Genomic DNA, 17,611 nt, shown 5'->3' on the forward strand with positions numbered 1-17,611 from the left:
GATCTACATGTTGAAACAGAGAGCCTGAGGAACATCCCCTCTCTGAAGTCACAGTTGTTTCATTTGTCTTTCTCTCTCTTGCTCTCTTAGACACACTTTGCGCGCACACACACACACACACACACCTGCTGCATGCCTTCACTGACTTGTACTCCTTTAAAGCAAACAAAATTGGGGATTTGAGGATTCTCTGATAGAGGATCACTGGATAAAAGAGGAGTCAAATATCATTTTTCTGTTTTCTTGAACTGCAGTTCATCATTTCCAAACAAATCATCCATATTACCACCTACACCATCGCATATCAAGAGCAAAACAAATAATTGGAACCAAATGTTCTACACAGAGCGTGGGAACTGTACTGTAGGTAGAAAGCTAGGCACTACCTCGGGCCACACTTGTATAATATAAGAGTGATTTCTTGTCCAGCATTAGTTATTAGTCATTTGAGAGAGACAGATGGATGACAAAGCCTCCATAATGTCATCACGACATGATCATTATTTTATGATTTTCAGCCCTCTCATTTGCAGTAGAGCTAGCATTTTTAGAGCTGGCGTATGGCCCGATCACACATGACGGTTTCAACGCGAGGCGCGCTGCACTGCTTTTTTTTTGTTGTTGAAGCCTTCAAAGCAGAGCAGCCTGCTGCGTCTTTGTGTTGTTGTTGCTAGGCAACCACAGAATCAGCTGACGATCAGGTGTTAATCACTCGAGCAGCTGTTGTTTTGTGCTAGCTAGAGTCAGGTTAACATGCTTTAGCTAAATATTATAAACAAGAAAAGTTCAGGATAAAAACTTACAAGATATTTTGATTGCAGCTCTAATTTGCCTCCAGGCGGCTGTTCAGATTGTGGTAAGTCTGGTGTGGGAAGTCATACATCACCGGGTGATCTTCCATGTTTCTTGTTTATAAAAGTCACCACAGAAATCCTGCCCCTCCATTGATCTGATTGGACAGTAGAGAACAAAACAACAGTGATGTAGGGCGCCTTTCCGCTCTGACTTTTATCAATTTGGAGCATTCAAGGCGCTGTTCCAAAAACGCAAGGCTCCTAGACTGTAAAAACACAGCAACACAACAACAGTGCAAAAAAAGCCTCACTCATATTGAAAACAAGCAGAAAAAACGCCGCCCTCTGCTGCTAAAAATGCATCCTGTGTTTTCAGGGCCTAAGTCCCCATGGTAGGATATCTGAGGATACCTGGACTGGGCTGAGTCACGCCTTGGGATTGTTAGTCATAGCCTAATACATAAAGTACTGGCTTGCAGTTGCACAGGATTTCAGATACAGTGATGATCCTTGCAGTGTTCCAGTGTGGTGTAACCTCATGTTGTCCTTCTCTCATTAAAACTGCATATGATTTGCTGGCAAAACTTTGCTATTTGGCAATCAGCAGTATTTTAGGTTGCAGGATGGTCTAGCTGTTCTAGTGCACCACACTTGCTGGCTGGACCCTGCTCTCCAACCAGAGGGAGTAAAGAGAATTTCACACTTGGGGGGATGATATATCAAAATCAAATCAGGAAATTGTTGGTTCAAAACTCACTTGCATGTAATTCAGAGCTAAGAACAAGTGGAGTTAAGGCTAAGGTTAGGGAAAGGGATAAAGAATATTGTTGCTGTCATATGTTCATATCTCAAAAATGTCAACTTTTCAGGAGCTAAGAAAATCAGCCTTGCTTGTAGTTTGACCACCAGGTGTATGTGAATTTATCTAATGAGGTTTTGAAAGGGTTTCATGAGCCCAAGAGTGATAGAAATGTTCTCAACCCACAAAAAACATGTTTTTGTTTTATCTTCATCCTTCAAATGAAGATAAAACATGAAAATCACCAAAACTGAAGTTAGAAGTTTTTCACTTGACAACAGCAATATGTGACTATAGGTAACAAAAGCCCTTCAAGGTAACGCAAATTAAATCCATTTGGTTATTGGTAGGGTTAAGATGTGGGTCAATGATTAGAAATTAGAGGTTGGAAAAGAACTTTGCTCATGATTAGAAAGCAACTTGGCTCGTGATGTGGAGTGGGAGGCGGTGTGTTACACTTTCCATCAGCCTCAACTCACCTCCCCCTAAGTATTTAGCTCTGCTGCTGCTTATTTACAGCAGTTGGATCTTACGTAAATGCGGAGATGTTTTTTCTCATAAGAAATCACCGGCTGAAGTACATGCCTTTATTGATCAGAGAAACATGGGCTGTGGGGAATAGCAGGCAACACACACACACCCACGCACACACACACATAGTCCATGCACAAACAATACAAGATTCCCAGAAAAATGCACAGAAAAGCACAGGGCCAAGCAAGAGGCTCGATGACTCATGACTTATATGATCCATTCTTCAACTCAGCTGTCTTTTGAAAATGTTTTTTTTTTCTCCATGGCCAATGATGACTTTATTTCCCAATGCTTCTGCTTTGGATTCTGATGCAGAGGGTGAGAAAGAAGTAGAGACAGATTCCCACGCATATAGAGCTTCAATTAACAAACAAAGAAAGCGCAAACACATTTTTGTTACTGTGTGTTGGAGGGAAGGTAGCTCTGGATATGATGCTAAATATTCATAAAATGAGTGTTGCTGGCCAGCTTTTGTCCTCCTCCGCTTAACGTGAGGTTATCTGAGATGTGGAGGAGGATTTGGGCCCAGATGACCCCTCATACGGTTGCTAAACTCTGTATGTGTGTGTGTGTGTGTGTGTAGGTGTACACTTGTGGGACAACTGTGCATACCTATGTGCCCATGGTGACCGTGTCAACCTCCATCATTTATGTGACTCTCACTCATAATTGATCTCCTATAGAGCTCCCTTGCTCTTTTCAAGTTATATAACCTCGATCAATGCTGTGTGTCCCAGGGCAAATTACCAACTGTAGCTAATCTAATACTGTTACTAAAAGGTAAGTGTCCAGGGAGCATGAGATATGAGTCTGAAACAGTCTGAATTGGGAAATGCCATTCATTCCTAGCTCCATAGAGAAGTCAGCTACTGTCTCACCGCTGCCTAAATGAACTGGTATCATGAGTCTACAGGCTTTACCCTCCTGAGTCCCAAGATATGGGGAGCAATCCAAATGCAAGGGGAACTTTTGTCTCAGCAGTTCAGAGGTGACACATTTCCTTAAGAGAGAACATGCATGGTCAGCAACTGTGAGAGACGTTAAGGTAGTAAATGGATTTCTACCACACTCCCGCTTTATCTATTTAATGGATTGGGCCACATTTATTTGAGTAATTCAGTCAAGCATGAGTGTAATGCAGATCCAGAAGCTGACCTCTGCCCCACTGTACTTGGCTGTTCTAGCTATTATATTTTATGATGTGTCTTCGACTTAAAAATCCTCTGGCACTCCTATTTGGTCGAAGTCAAGAATGAGCATTGGCATCAGGGGGCAGTTTTAGATATGGACAGGCATACTAAACTGATGTACGCATTACTTATTGAAGAAATATTGCTTATTAGAGTAGATGTTTGCTATCAAAGTTAGACCGATATATCTGGCCAATATTGGCCTTTTATTCAAAATCAGATATCAGCCAGTCAGTGTCGTCCACCTCTGATATGATGGAGATTCCTCCCTGACCACAGCTAGCGAACGTTTTCTTATTATTTGGTAACACTTTACATTACGGTTCGCTAGTCTTGGCTAACAGTTGAACATGTTAAGGAAGACTGAACATCTGCACATGGTGGAGGATGTTTGAAGATGAGCAGGTCACAGCACTGTCTTCCTGAGGAGCGACACAATGCGCAAATGTAGCCACATTAGCAGAACTAACATATAACTACTGGTATGTTCCCATGGTACTTTTTTATATGAGCATACATACAACATAATTAATTAGCATTATAATTACCAGTGGCTACCAGAGAGGTAATGAATACAGTTATACAGTACTGTCAGTTAACAATGTAATTCCAGATTCATTAATAAGTGCTTAATCACTTATCAGCATATTACTTGATAGTGACTAAGAGGTGGTGAGTAGCTAACTGGGCAACATTAACTAGCAGATCATGTTGCTCCAATTTCTTTTTTTTCTTTTTTTTTTATTTCAAATGTCTGACCAGAGAAATCATTCCAGTGTGGTCTGGGAGGATTTTACTCCACAGCTTCAGTCTGTAAAACCTGCAGTGAAACCTGCCTCACTCTGCCTTAAGGAGCTGCTAACACACCTAAAATAATTTCATTTGGCTGGCTTTCAATGGAGAGTTTTAGTGTCCCATGATGGTCTGAACGCTGTTCCCGAGGATTTTCCACCCTGACATGAAAATTGTCAAATTCAGTGATATTAAATACCGGCACAAAATATCAGCTTCAATTCAAAACTATCAGTAAAAAAAACCTGTATCAGTGGCGCCCTTGCGAAGATCCATGACAGTCGACACATTACAGCAGATTGCACCGGCTTTGGCTGAGGCTTAGTGCTCGCTCAGTACAGACAAACAACGTGAGGGCAGCAGTGGAGAGTGCCACATCTGATGGCGGGTTCACTAAATAGGATAATAGAGGTTTCTGCCGCACACCGCAAACAACACACACGTAAACACACACACGCACACGTCTAGTTCAGTCGAAAGGAGATGAGTCACTCTTTGAACAGCAGTCATTCCCACAGCTCTGCAATGACTGAGACATAGTGCTAAAACAGAGATACAGATAATACCAGTCCAATCTGATGAACGGCAATGACAATGCACACTGCCGTCAAACACACTCAGATATCCACTGAATGGGGAAATGAGGGCATCTTTTACCATTCATGTTTTATAATGAGCTTCGTAACACGGCATTGGCTTGAGATGGCAATCCCAGAGAGAGGTGTCATGTTCCGGTTTTTTATTCAGGAGAAATAATCATTGCTAATTATGGGTTGTGCCTGTTTAAAGCATAGCTACCACCCAGCATTCTTTGTTTTCTCAGTCTGACTATTGGCTTGGGTGGCTGCCGCTGTGCCAGAGGCCATTATCCCGGCTCCACGTCCTTGAGGTCTTAGCCAAATTTCAATCAGCTTTTTGGCCCAGTCCCACTCCGTAGCAAATAGATCAAATTGTTCATTGGAGCCTGTCATTGAATTAGGAAAAGTGAATCTTCTTTTTTTCTTTCTCCCCAACCAAAACACGGTGCCAACAACATCAGAGCAGTGATTAATTTGCTTCTGTTTTGTATTCCACTTGCCTTAACATTCCTCTTGAGTTTGCCTTAATTTTACTCTCCTCACTCTCTTCAATGAAAGGTTACCTCAGGTCAAATATGATTGGAAACTCTCTTTAAAAGGGTTGGCTGTGATTAATCGAGCTGAGAATGCAATAAACCTGAATGGGGCTGTTTCTTTCCACATCTGAACACTCATAATAATGTTCCGTGTACAAACGAGTTCAAATGCCACTGGCCCGGTGTGGCTTTGATGCTGTAGAGATGCCTCTGCTAATCTTGTCTGCTTTCTCCCTCTCTTTGTCTGCACTGATCTGTAAACAGATGCTGGGTCAAAGCAAGATTGCACACAAAATAATTTTCCCTGTCCACTTTTGTCTAGATCATGTGCCATCAAATGATGAAATCATGGATAATGCTGGGTGAGGAACACACTCAGGGACTGGCACCTAATTTGTTTGCTTTGTTCATTTGTAGCTGCTTCCTTATTGGCTGATGCATGGTACACTCTTCACTAAAAGGGTCCTATATAGCACCAGAAAATGGTTATTTACACTGGTAAAATTGGAGAAACCTTTTCAATGCCATACAGCATGGTTTCTGAAACATTTTCATGTCACTGAGCCCATATGGGAAGATTTTAGTTGTCGATTTAGTATTGAATTGTACACCTGAATATACTGTACATGGGGAGATAATAGTGGTGAGTAGGGGTGGGACGATATATTGAAATTCAGTATCGCTATACAAAAATGTGACAATACGTATCGTGGGGCAGAAAAATGTATCACAATATTAGCTACATTTTATTCTGCTGTATGAGACGCTTGACCATCACAATTTCACAAGCTCTCCATCCAAATTATAGTATCTGTACTTTGTAATGACATTTTTAAATTGTTGTTTACATTCTAGCGAGCAAATGATTTGCAAAAGATTTGCATCTCAGAAATAAACATTCTGCGCAGTCATAATTTGTTGTCACTGAACCTTTATTTATTATGTCGTATCGTGGTTGTATGGAATCGTGTCGAGAGATAAGCGTATCATCCCATCCCGACAAATCAGGGTTATTTGAGATATTATGGATCCACACAGAACCTCTACCCTAACCAAAGAACCCTGGAAGAACACTTCTTTTTATGAGCAACCCCTTTGACTGACCAGGGGCGGGTGCCAGAAGATGGCCATGCAGTAGCATTGCTCCAAATTCCCCCGATCAGCCAAATCAGGAGCAGCAGCTGCACAAGGCCTTTATCACTTGCATAGGCTTTTATCACATGCATAATTAGCGGGGGATCTCTGCTACTTTTGTGAAGTAATTGCCTGCAGGGTTTTTGGAGAACACTGGTGGCGCTGACGGCTAAGGGGAGAAAGGCTATGGTTTTGAATGTAAAAAACACCGACTTCACTTTAACAAATAACAACTGTCACATCCAGCTGGCTTATAGAGTCAACGCTAGAATGTGGATTGAAATTAATTGGATATTTATTGTTATAACCAGCCTCTCTGTTTTCAATTCTCTAGACTTGGAGCAGTGTGTTCTGCAAAACAGTCAATGCAATTCAAATGTGGAATAATTGGACAATTTGCTTTGAAAAGCGGTGGGATTCTGCGCAGATGTTGCATTGTCTGTCAATCAACAATCAACCCCTATACAGAAGTTGCTCCCATCACTATTTTCACTATTCATTGCTATTCCCCGTCAATACCACTGATAGTGAATGGGGAGAATAGCGATGGTTGTCTTCCAAACAAATAAATTAGAGAGACCCTGCGTTCATGTGCCATCGGATATATCGAAAAACCAATTTACTACTTGGAAATTTCACATGAAGTTGGATGATGAGTCGGATAATCTGAGAAAATTTTGCTACCCAAGTTTCTGAGTTATGACACAATGAAAACCATTTTGTATCAGTCGACGGTAAGAAAACACATAAAAACATGCACCTATATTACATGTTTGTAGCCAAAGTAGCCATCATAACTAACATTTATTCAAATAAAGTTTGTTAAATTAGCTTGTCAGGCTGCAGGATGTCCATGTTTGTTTATCGTTTCTCTTGTCCTGGTTTGATTTTCCTACACATGAATGCAACACTGTTTAGCAGCCAACTTGGAAGTCCCGGATGTCTGACTTTCCCACAGCACATGAACGCACACAGACAGACAGAGGGGAAAGAGAGAGGATGAGTATCTTATCTTAGTATTTTTTCATTGCCATTGTTTGACCATGAAAGTTTTTCCCTTGGGTCCAATTTCTGGCTTTTCCAAACATGTGGCCAGAGCTGTGGCGAGCAAGAATGCTATTGGTTGAGAAAGTTAAAGACTTATTTTTTCTCTTGCTATGCAGAGGAACTTATCTCTATGTCTGTGTGTGTGTGTGTGTGTGTGTGTGTGTGTGTGTGTGTGTGCATTTTACCCATGCATGTGGTTAGCAGGCAGGCAGGATGTGACAGAATGATTATGAGCCCCTCTCCCTCTTAGAGCCATTAGCTTAACCATCTGTGATTCCTCACAGTACATTTAATTATCAAGACAAGTCATCTCTACACTACCTGTAACACTGAGAATCAGATTTTCAGATTGCTCCAAGGACTTACATTGTACAGCTGCAGAGTGGGTAGTGAAGCATTTCATTGTTCATTACAAGACATGTAAGAATGATTCAGGAAGTAGCGGTCGGCTGTGACAGCATTGGCTTGATTGTAGGACTCAAAGAGCGATTATCAAAGAACGCCAAGTCGATACTTGTGACCTTGTGGAGAAAGTTCTTCCCAAGCTGTCTTTGAGAGAAAGATCTTCTCATGAAAGTTTAGCATAGAGATGCTTCCTTACAGCTTGGGATGGGCTGTGTGCTTGACGTCAATGAAGATGTACAGTGTTCATTTTCCCACCTGTTAACCGGCTCTGTACTGTAGACTATAGCAGGAGTGATGCATCATTCTCGCAATGAATCTTGGGGCTTTCCATTCGTTCCTCGGTGAAGTCACCATCTGATGCATCCTTGACTGGCAAGTAAACTTGTGGGATCTTTATCTGTCCTCCATCCTCCATCCATTCTTTTGTTTTGGAGTCATGCTAGATATTGCATACAACGCATCATGGAGGACACAAGAATGCACAAGTATGCATATTGAGAAAGAGCCATACAGTCTCAGCACGTGGCAAGTCAGAATTCAGGATGTACTGTATATGCGTGTGTATATTTATGTGTATGTGTGTGTATGTGTATGTGTGTGGGTAGGTGGTGGTGGTGGTGGTGGGGGGTGGTAAACCTTTAAGACAAGCTAAATCCCTCTTCTGTTCATCTCTGCTATGCTCTGCTCTGATTTGCAACAATCCGTTTCATTCCGCTTTGCTCCATTCAGCTCCATCACATTACATTCCCTTTGGTTCCATTTTGTTAAGCTCGGTTCCATTCCGTTCCGTTACATTACATCAGTGCATACATAAATCAGTGTCTTCTTTTAAATTGCTTCTCAAAACCCACTTGTGCAAAAAGGCCTCTTCGTAATTTCACTTGCATGTTTTCTACTGCATATTTTTTGTCTTCTTTCTCACTATGCCTGTTTGTTAAAGCTGCAAGATTTTTGTTTGTTTTTTTCATTTTGGCAACATCTGAGTGCTCAGTGCTGTGGTGTTTCTGCACTGCTCTTCCCAGAGACCAGCTGTCAATCAAACAGTGTGTCCAGTACTGTGATGTCTTTTTCCTTGGATTTTCAGTGAGTGATAGAGAGTAGCAAAACTTTGCAGGTTGTCGCAGGTTTAAGCACTTCGTGAATTCAGTTTTGAAAAGTGGTTAGTTTATTAGTTAGTTTATTATTACATTACATGACATTACATTATTATTCATTCTGCACAAGTGCTTATCGTAGTTTAAAGCTGCAACAAGCAAAATTTTCTGACCACTAGAGGGTGACAGAAACCGCAACACATTTGTAAATAACACCCAGCAAAGCCACTGCACTACGGAAGCCCGGTTACCAGTCTCGCTTTGACAGATCCAGTGTTTCCCCTAGGATGGAGTTGTAGCAGCGGAGGTGAAGCCTGCGTGCAAAGCGTGCGTGCGAAAAAACATTTTTTTGCACAAAAATTTGATTTGATATGATTGTTAAAACATCTGAGAGATCAAGCCCCAAACTGTTCCATATGTTAGATGTGGTACTCACCATGGTCAGCTGTATAGTACAGCCAAGGCTTGAATCTTGGGTTCTCCATCCACCCAAAAAAACCAGAGTACTCGGGCGTGCTGTAGCGGCAGCCGGTCTTGCTCTTATTGCTCCTGCTCTTTCTGGTCCTCCTACCTCTGCTCCTCCTGGTACAGCAACAGCAGCAGCAGCTGCACTTTGCTCCTCTCCTCTATGCTCCTGTCCTGCTTCTCCTTCACTTCCTCTGCTCTGGCCTCCACTCACATCTGAGCTTCCCTGCCTCACCGCCTGTCCTGTCTAGTAGGAGATACAGTCAGTAAAATTGTATTTGGCAACATGTAAAACCACTTAAAAACTTGGTATCTCCAAAAAATTGTGTATTCATTTGCTCCCCTTTCAAAACATTGCTGCCAGACAGCAGAGAGGCCCACCTCCCCTCCCCCCTAACTTTACCCAACTAACCTCCTCCTCATCACCACGGTCATCACTTCTCTTTCTTCTTTTGATCAGCCAGTCTTTTAAACTCATCTGAAAATTCAAACATGTGATTTGACAAACAAGCTATTAGTTTATGTGTGACCCATATCACCCACTGGGTGACCGTTTACATCCACTGGGTGTTAGCTAGCGGCTAGCTAGCTAACACTTCTTCTTCCAATTATTCATTCTTAACTGTCCTTTTTTCCAGAATTAACTTGCATCACCACACTGTTGTATTATCAAACAGTGTTAATTTACTTAAATGTAATGACATTTTCAATGATAAAATAACTTACATTTATGATGTTTCTTTAAGGGAATCCTATCCAAATAATATGTAACGTTAATATCTCTGTGAGGGAATCATTATGAGATCTTTCTCATAAGTTTACATGTCCCACAATGACAAGTGAAGAGGTAGGTAGCAAGTTTACTACATACTACTAACATTTTCAGGAATTGGAGGGGGTGAGCACCACTTTTAAACAGCGAGGCAGGTGCCAAGCTAGTTTTAAAAAATGAAAAGCTACTGAATGGGCCAGGAGGAGCTTCACTCCGGCCCAGAATTTGACAAGCTTTAGATTGTATCATTATGTCTCAATGAAGTCTCCACATAACACACATTAGTTTCAGGATTGGTTATAAGGTCTGATATTGCTTATTGCAGGTTTAATTTGACAAGGGATAGTTACATCACAGCCATTACTATCCATAACCATTACTTTGACACAATGTGACCTTACATTGTGTTGTGCTCCTCTCCTCTGCTCTCCTCTCCTCTCCTCTTCAGTGACAAGTCATAGTGTATGCAGAGATGATTGGCTCTGTCAGTATTTATGCCCATGTGGGATGTTGCCTATCCTCCCTAAATGGGAAATGACTCCTTGGTCACTGTCAACCTGAGCCCTGTGAGCCAAAACCACACGCTGCCAGATTAACCCCCTCAAACGAAATATACAAGACAGCTTCTTTGTCAAAAAGCAGACAAATTCCCGGCTGAAAGTGTTCAAAATGTAAAACGCCGCATTTACACGCCAGTCAAAAAATGTTTGGTAAGCGGCAACTCGCTGCCTCGACTGTCCACTTATCGCCTTGAAAACCTTCCTGTTGTGGGAGGGGAAAAGAATCCAGAAGGGGACGGCAGATGAAAATGATGAATATTATTCCTCCACCGTAAAATGTCTGCGGATATGCAGAGCTCTGATTATCTGTCTGTGCCCAGACTGAGTGAGCATGTATTCCTTAATTCACCTCAGTGCAGGATTAACTCTGCCTGAGTGACTTCCTGCTCCGGTCTCATTCCAGGAGGACCTGTATTCATTTCCACTGCGCCTATTACCCGCTGAATGGGAATGAAATAACCTAGCAATTTAAAAAAAAAAAAAAAAAAGCTTCAAAGCCGCTATACCCAAAGGAGTAACTTTCTCAGAGAAATGGCACATTTTTTTTTTTTTACTTTTAATTTGTCCAGGGAAACTTGACAGAGCATCATACTCTTTTAAATGTAAACCTGCTTCACGCTGGGAGCCGCCCAACCACAGTCTTCTAATGTCTGCCACTGGGAGTTTCCCAGTACAACCACAGTTGGGAGTATTTGGGAGCGTCGATTGTTGCTCAATAGCAGTAGTTGAGGGAGGAGAGAGCGAGATTCTCATTCACTTTCCCCACCCACATTTTCCCAGAGTTTTCGAGCCGGCAACCTTCTGGTCAAAAACCGTTGTGAGGCTCCAAACACTAAAAGGACTGGGGGCAGGGTGTGTGTGCATGGGGGTGGAGGGGTGAGGGCATATATTTGATCCAGGCTTTTTAGTCTGCAATAACAAAAGCAAAAATCAGCTGTATTCACTCTTTGGCTGGTCTAAATGTCAAGTGAGCAGCACAGACACTGCATGGCATTTCATGAGTGATGAATTCGGACGAACCTGAAGTAAAAAAAAAACATTTCCCTCTACATGCATTATGCATGTACACACACATGCACACGCATGCACACACACACAGCGTACAGACAAAACGGATAATGTAGTGACTTTGGAAAGTATTTAATTAGCTGAAACTTCTTTCAGTCCCTTTTGTGTACATCAGCTTTAGGGTAGGTAAAAAGCTTTGTGTGTGCGTGTGTGTGTGTGTGTGTGTGTGTGTGTCTGTGCGTGTGCTAGTGTGTGCTCATTTATGTGTCTGTTTGTTCCCGGACAGGCTAGGAGACAGAAAACAAGAACAGTTTTCGTCTCCACACACAAAACGCCATCTCTAATTGGCCAAACAAGCTCTATGTTGCAGGGGGAGAGCATGGGCTAGCTGTGGTTACTGGGTTTTAGCTACTACTCTCTGCTGTGCTCATTATAAAGCCAGAGTGTAGAATATTCTGGGCAGGCTTTACTTTAGGAAAGAGGAAATTCCAGCATCACTTGCAGTACTGAGAACAAAGATTTATTCATAAAAACCAACGTGTTTTTGGCTGGTGGCCTGCAGGGTTTGATCAGGCTATATTTTAGGTAAAGGAGCAGCACTCTCCTCACACCTCACACCAACATTTCCAAGTTTCATCCACCCAAAACTTCCACTCATGTGTGTTTGATTGAAATATTTAACATGTACTCCTGTCTTTCCATCCAGTAGATTCAGCAATACCATTATAGACTATATTGGAAACTGCTGTGAGTGACCTACTGCAAAAGTTATTACCAGGGATACTTGTAACAGTTTTATGTATTCTAAATACAAAAAAAGTAACAACTCTGTTACGTTACCTACAAAATAAGGTATTCTGATTACAGATACTTGTGAAAAATCAGAGGATTATTTATAGGAATACTTTTAAACTGAAAGCAAGAAACTCAGATTAGCAGTGGCAGGTGTCTTCATGAATTGTGGCATAGAAGAAAATACAAATCTAAAATAGATTTCCATAACTTTGTAATTTTTTACTTTTTCTCATCTGTACTGGTACCTTTATACCTCAAATACTGCAAAGTAACTGAAAGTAATGAGAACACATTATTGAGTTTTGGTAATCCATTATTATTACTGACTGCAATTTCGATGAGGTAAATAGCAACTGTAATGGAATACATTTTAAAGTAACCTACCCAACCTTGGTTGTATCTATTCCCATGTTCATGCTGTGAGCAACTTGGTTGATGATCACTCTATTCTGAGTGTGGGCAGTGTGAGAGGCACTGATTACACATATAAACTGTGTTTGTACAAGTCATGTATTTTATGCTGCTTTGGTTTTGCCTTTCATAACATTACATCATTTTAATGAGTTAACATAACTAACTAGCATTAATGAAAAATAAACATAAAAAAATCAATAAAATGACTTCAGAGCTTACCATCGGCCCCAACCATCGATGTTCGCTGGGGTCGATGTTCTCCAACCATCGTTTTGAGATGTTTATTCCTGTACTCTTTCAAATAAAACTTTGTAGATAACTGGGAATTAACTTTCCGTCCATTTTGCACTTGCCAGGCAGAACTATTGTTCATGAAACAAAATCACATCAGTAGGGAAACAAGGAAGCGTGCAAATCTGATTGGCTGTTGACGGCCAATGACAAGCTTGCTCACACCTCGTCCGAGTTTCCCTGATCGCTCAGCTCCATAGGAAATGAATGGACATCTGGTGACTTGTTGATTGTGTTGCTAACAGTGCATTGTGAATGCACATTTATCCTCTATTACTGCATGCAGGTGATGATTGAATTATAGTTGAAGGCCTAATTATACTATGAATCACCAACATGGACCATATGATGTAAGACATCTGTTCCTACCAAAACACAGCCTACTGTATGGGTTTGCTCGAGGGTATATTATATGGTGGGGTCTTAGCACAATGTTTGTCATTCTTGTACTAAGACCCCACTATATTCCCAAGAATATAGTGGGGTCACATTATTGTGTAGGCTCCAATTAGAGCAGTTAGGGAAATCTGGGGCTTGGGTAATGCAAGCAGACATAGGCAAACAACTTACAGTGCTGTCAGAGATATTCAGCACCAGCCTGACCTGACCCAGTATTGTGGTCCAACACTCAATGGACTGTTTACTTTATTTAACTCACTCTGCCATGGGAAGATGCAGTGGATGAGGCATAGAGAAGAAAGAAGCTTAGATACACTGAACTAGCAGTGGAGGCTGGAAAGCGAGTCCAGAAAGCCAGGGTAAACCCTGTGGGAGTCGGGTGCCATGAATCCCTAACTCCCCAGTTTACACAGGGAGTTAAGGATTCATGGTCAGGGATTACGGCAGGCGACACCGCCAGCTTCTCAAGCAGCCAACAAAAGCAGTCAGTGGCTCTGGCTGAAAAGAAAGGACACCAGCTGGGATCCAAAGCATGGAAATGAGTTATATGAGTTATATGACGAATGATGGCAAAGCTGGAAGCAAAAGTGAATAGTTATTCACCATTCAGTTTCTTAACTGCAGGCCGTTGCAAGCCAGTATCAGCCGTCCTTTTAGCCTACTGTTGTTGATACCAAGTACAAATTACTGGATGTTGTGAACTAAGTATAAGCTTTTTTGGGAGATTGGCATGTTGATGATCTTCCCTGTTAAGTGATGAAATCATCGAGACAAAAATAAAAAAAAATAGATAATTACCGCTGCATGCTAACTCTTAAGCATACAATATGTTGAGTGATAGCAGGCTGCTATTATCCAAACTAAGAAAACTAACCTTTTAGTTGTTAAAAGTTGTTCATGGTCCTTAGATGAACTATACATTCATGCATTTTAAACACAAAATATAATTAATTCAATATAGCTGATGTAGCCGATTTATTTTTGGAACTATTTCAGGTGAGCAACCATGTATTCATCTGCTGCAAAGTAATTATAAGCTGTACACAGTCTCGCATCGCCCACCACCCTCATTTCCTGACAGGGAAAGTAGTCCCTGCTAGTTCAAAACAATATGTTACTTTTGTATCATATTTGGTGTAAATTCTGCCAATCTCCTACACAAAACTGCTGCATATCATTAAAGAGCACTTACCATTTAGCTTTAGAGCTGCTACAAGTTCTCATATTATTATTTTTGAGATATGACATAATGCTAGGTGGTCTCACTCAACATAGTGCATGCTAAAGTGTTAGCATGGAGCCTACTATCACTCAACATAGTGCATGTTAGCATGGAGCAGTGGAGCTTTAAGTTTAGATACAGTGTAGTGCAGGTGAGTTAAGTTCTGTTTAGTGTTGAGAGCGGGTGTGGAGGGAAGTGGTTTTTGGACTTACTGTTGATCCATCTGGAGGTGACGTGAGTCTAATTAAATTGGTGGGAAAGAAAGTGAAGGACAGTGCCTACTTGATAACTCCAATAACATACCTGCTCTCACCATCCAAGCCAAGGTTCTACATCAAAATAGCACAAGGGATAATTACATCAGATCCTGTGTATTGGTGCTCACCAAAGGGCCTGTGTGTATGCACACACACACACACACACACACACACACACACACACACACACACACACTAGTGGTGGGAGTCACCAGACAGATACTGATACAGAAGTATAAAAATGTGTGGTCCACAGCACAAGGATATTGCATTTCCTGATGCCTTGAGATACTGTATTCTAAGCATCGCAGTTGGATGCTGTGATGAATGGCATTTTATGTTTCTGTTTTGTTTAGACAGCCGTGAATAAAAACTAAAAATAAAAAAAAAATTAGAAGTCTAAATGAAAATACTGATACTTAGTGTCAACATATCAATGCCATATCCTGGGGGAAAGTATGGGATATACTGACTTTCCCTTCCAAATGTGGATGTGGTGGTTCTGGTGATCCAGGCCTTGTTGCAGATGGACTGGAGCAGATGGTAAGAGCTTCTATCTTGTGATGCGATGAAGAAGGGATGGGTGGAGAGATGGCAGAATGGAAGAGGCACGGAGGCTTTCGAAGTTTGCTGCCCCCCCCCCAACCCACCACCCCCCATCCTCAGAGTGGACTGTTTTTTCTCCTATTCTCACATTCTGCCTGTGTCTCGGTGACAACCATCTCTCAGCAGTCAGCCTGCGTGTGTGTTTACCATCCAGCTGGGCAGGGAATAGAGGCAGGTTTCTGTGTACTGTATCTGCACTGCTGGAGCCCAGAGCCAACTGACTGCTGAGCGCTCTATTTCCAACCGTGGCTGTGATCATTTTCTGTTGTCTGACACCGCCGAAGCAATTCATTTTCCACAGCGAATCCACTCTCTTCACTTGGATATCTCTGCCGGTGGGATGCAGGAGGTCAAACTACCAGGATTAGGAGGCTTTGCCCAAACTTGCGGCTCACCTGTCATCTTTCTTATGCTCGCTGAAGTGCTTTGAATTTGAAGAGGTTACCGATAAGCTCAAAGCGAATAGCAACAGGATCCAACACAAGGAAAAAGATTAAGTACAAGTATAGAGCAAAGGGGGGGTATTTAAACATAGTGCAACTGACAATTTCAATGCATGAATGCATGGAAATGCATGAATGAAAGTGTGATTAAAAACAGAAACTACATCATTATGAGGATTAGCAAAATTAAACGATTAGAGCATGCAAAGAATGGAAAATATGAAAATGTATCAAAGATGTGAAATATATGCTGTATATGCTACATATGTACAGAAATATTCAAATATTATCAAATATGTACAAATATATTCAATGTACAGAATATAAAAAGGCTGCACTCAGTTACATGTATCTAAAACGGACAGAATGCAGTGTTTGGAATATCGCACAAGATAAGACGAGAAGACCTTATTGGTGAATCATTCTCCTCAACTTGAAGCATTTTGCCGAAGCACCACCAGATAAGGGAAGTGTCGATTCTTCTTGATTTCGGTCTGTCCACCCACCTGCATCCCCCTTTCACCTGAGAGATGCTAACTGCTAGAGTGACATTCTATCACGCCGCCGCAGCAGGCAAACCATCACCCAGGATCAGATTGGAGAGAGAAGGTGTTAGCGTCACCGAAACTGACAGCTTGTTTTTGCATTCCCTATCCCTCCGCTGACGCATTCCGCCATTGCACCAGCAACACCTCAGGAAACGCTGCAGTTGGCATTTGGGGGGGGTGCTAGTCTTGGGAGAACTCCTCCTCATCACAAGGGTCACGCCGATGAATTGGTTTGCCGATACATGGGGCCGCTATTGGATATCAGCTAGTCAATATTGTCACATACCCAATATGATATGTTTTTTGATATTTATTGTAGAATTGATCAATAATACACTGGTTGACTATGGGAAGACCTTAATTTTAATTGATTGTAATCAGACATTTTGATCAGATTCCACACAAGTATGCATGAATTTTATTTATTTATTTATTTATTTATTGTCATTTTGGATTTCAGTGGAGAGTTTTAGTGTCCCATAGTCTAAATGCTGTTTCAGAGACTTTTCCACCCGGACAAGAATACAATTCTGCAGGTACGTTACTTTTCATTTTTTGGCATGAAAATGGTCAAATTTAAAGATGTTGAATATCAGTACAAATCAGTATGTTTCAATCCAAACATATTGGTATGGGTATTGGATGGTGACGAGTGGAACCCTACTCGTCACCATCCTTTTCTCATCAGTTCACTCTTCCGGTCGCTACACTTTTCCCTTATCTGCTCCTTCCTTCCTTCCGTCTGCTGGCTCGCCCTCCTCTCCCCGTTACATCACCTCACCTCGCCTCTCCTCCCTTCCTTTCTTCTCCAATTTTGTCCCACTCCAATATCGCTTTCTTCTTCCTCTCCTCACTCCTGCTCGTCACTTCAAAGTCTCCTGCCCTCTTATCCTTGAGTTTATTCCCATCTTCTACATCAAGTGCTTTC

Source organism: Centroberyx gerrardi, chromosome 10, assembly GCF_048128805.1.
Source record: "Centroberyx gerrardi isolate f3 chromosome 10, fCenGer3.hap1.cur.20231027, whole genome shotgun sequence".
Classification (NCBI taxonomy): domain Eukaryota; kingdom Metazoa; phylum Chordata; class Actinopteri; order Beryciformes; family Berycidae; genus Centroberyx; species Centroberyx gerrardi.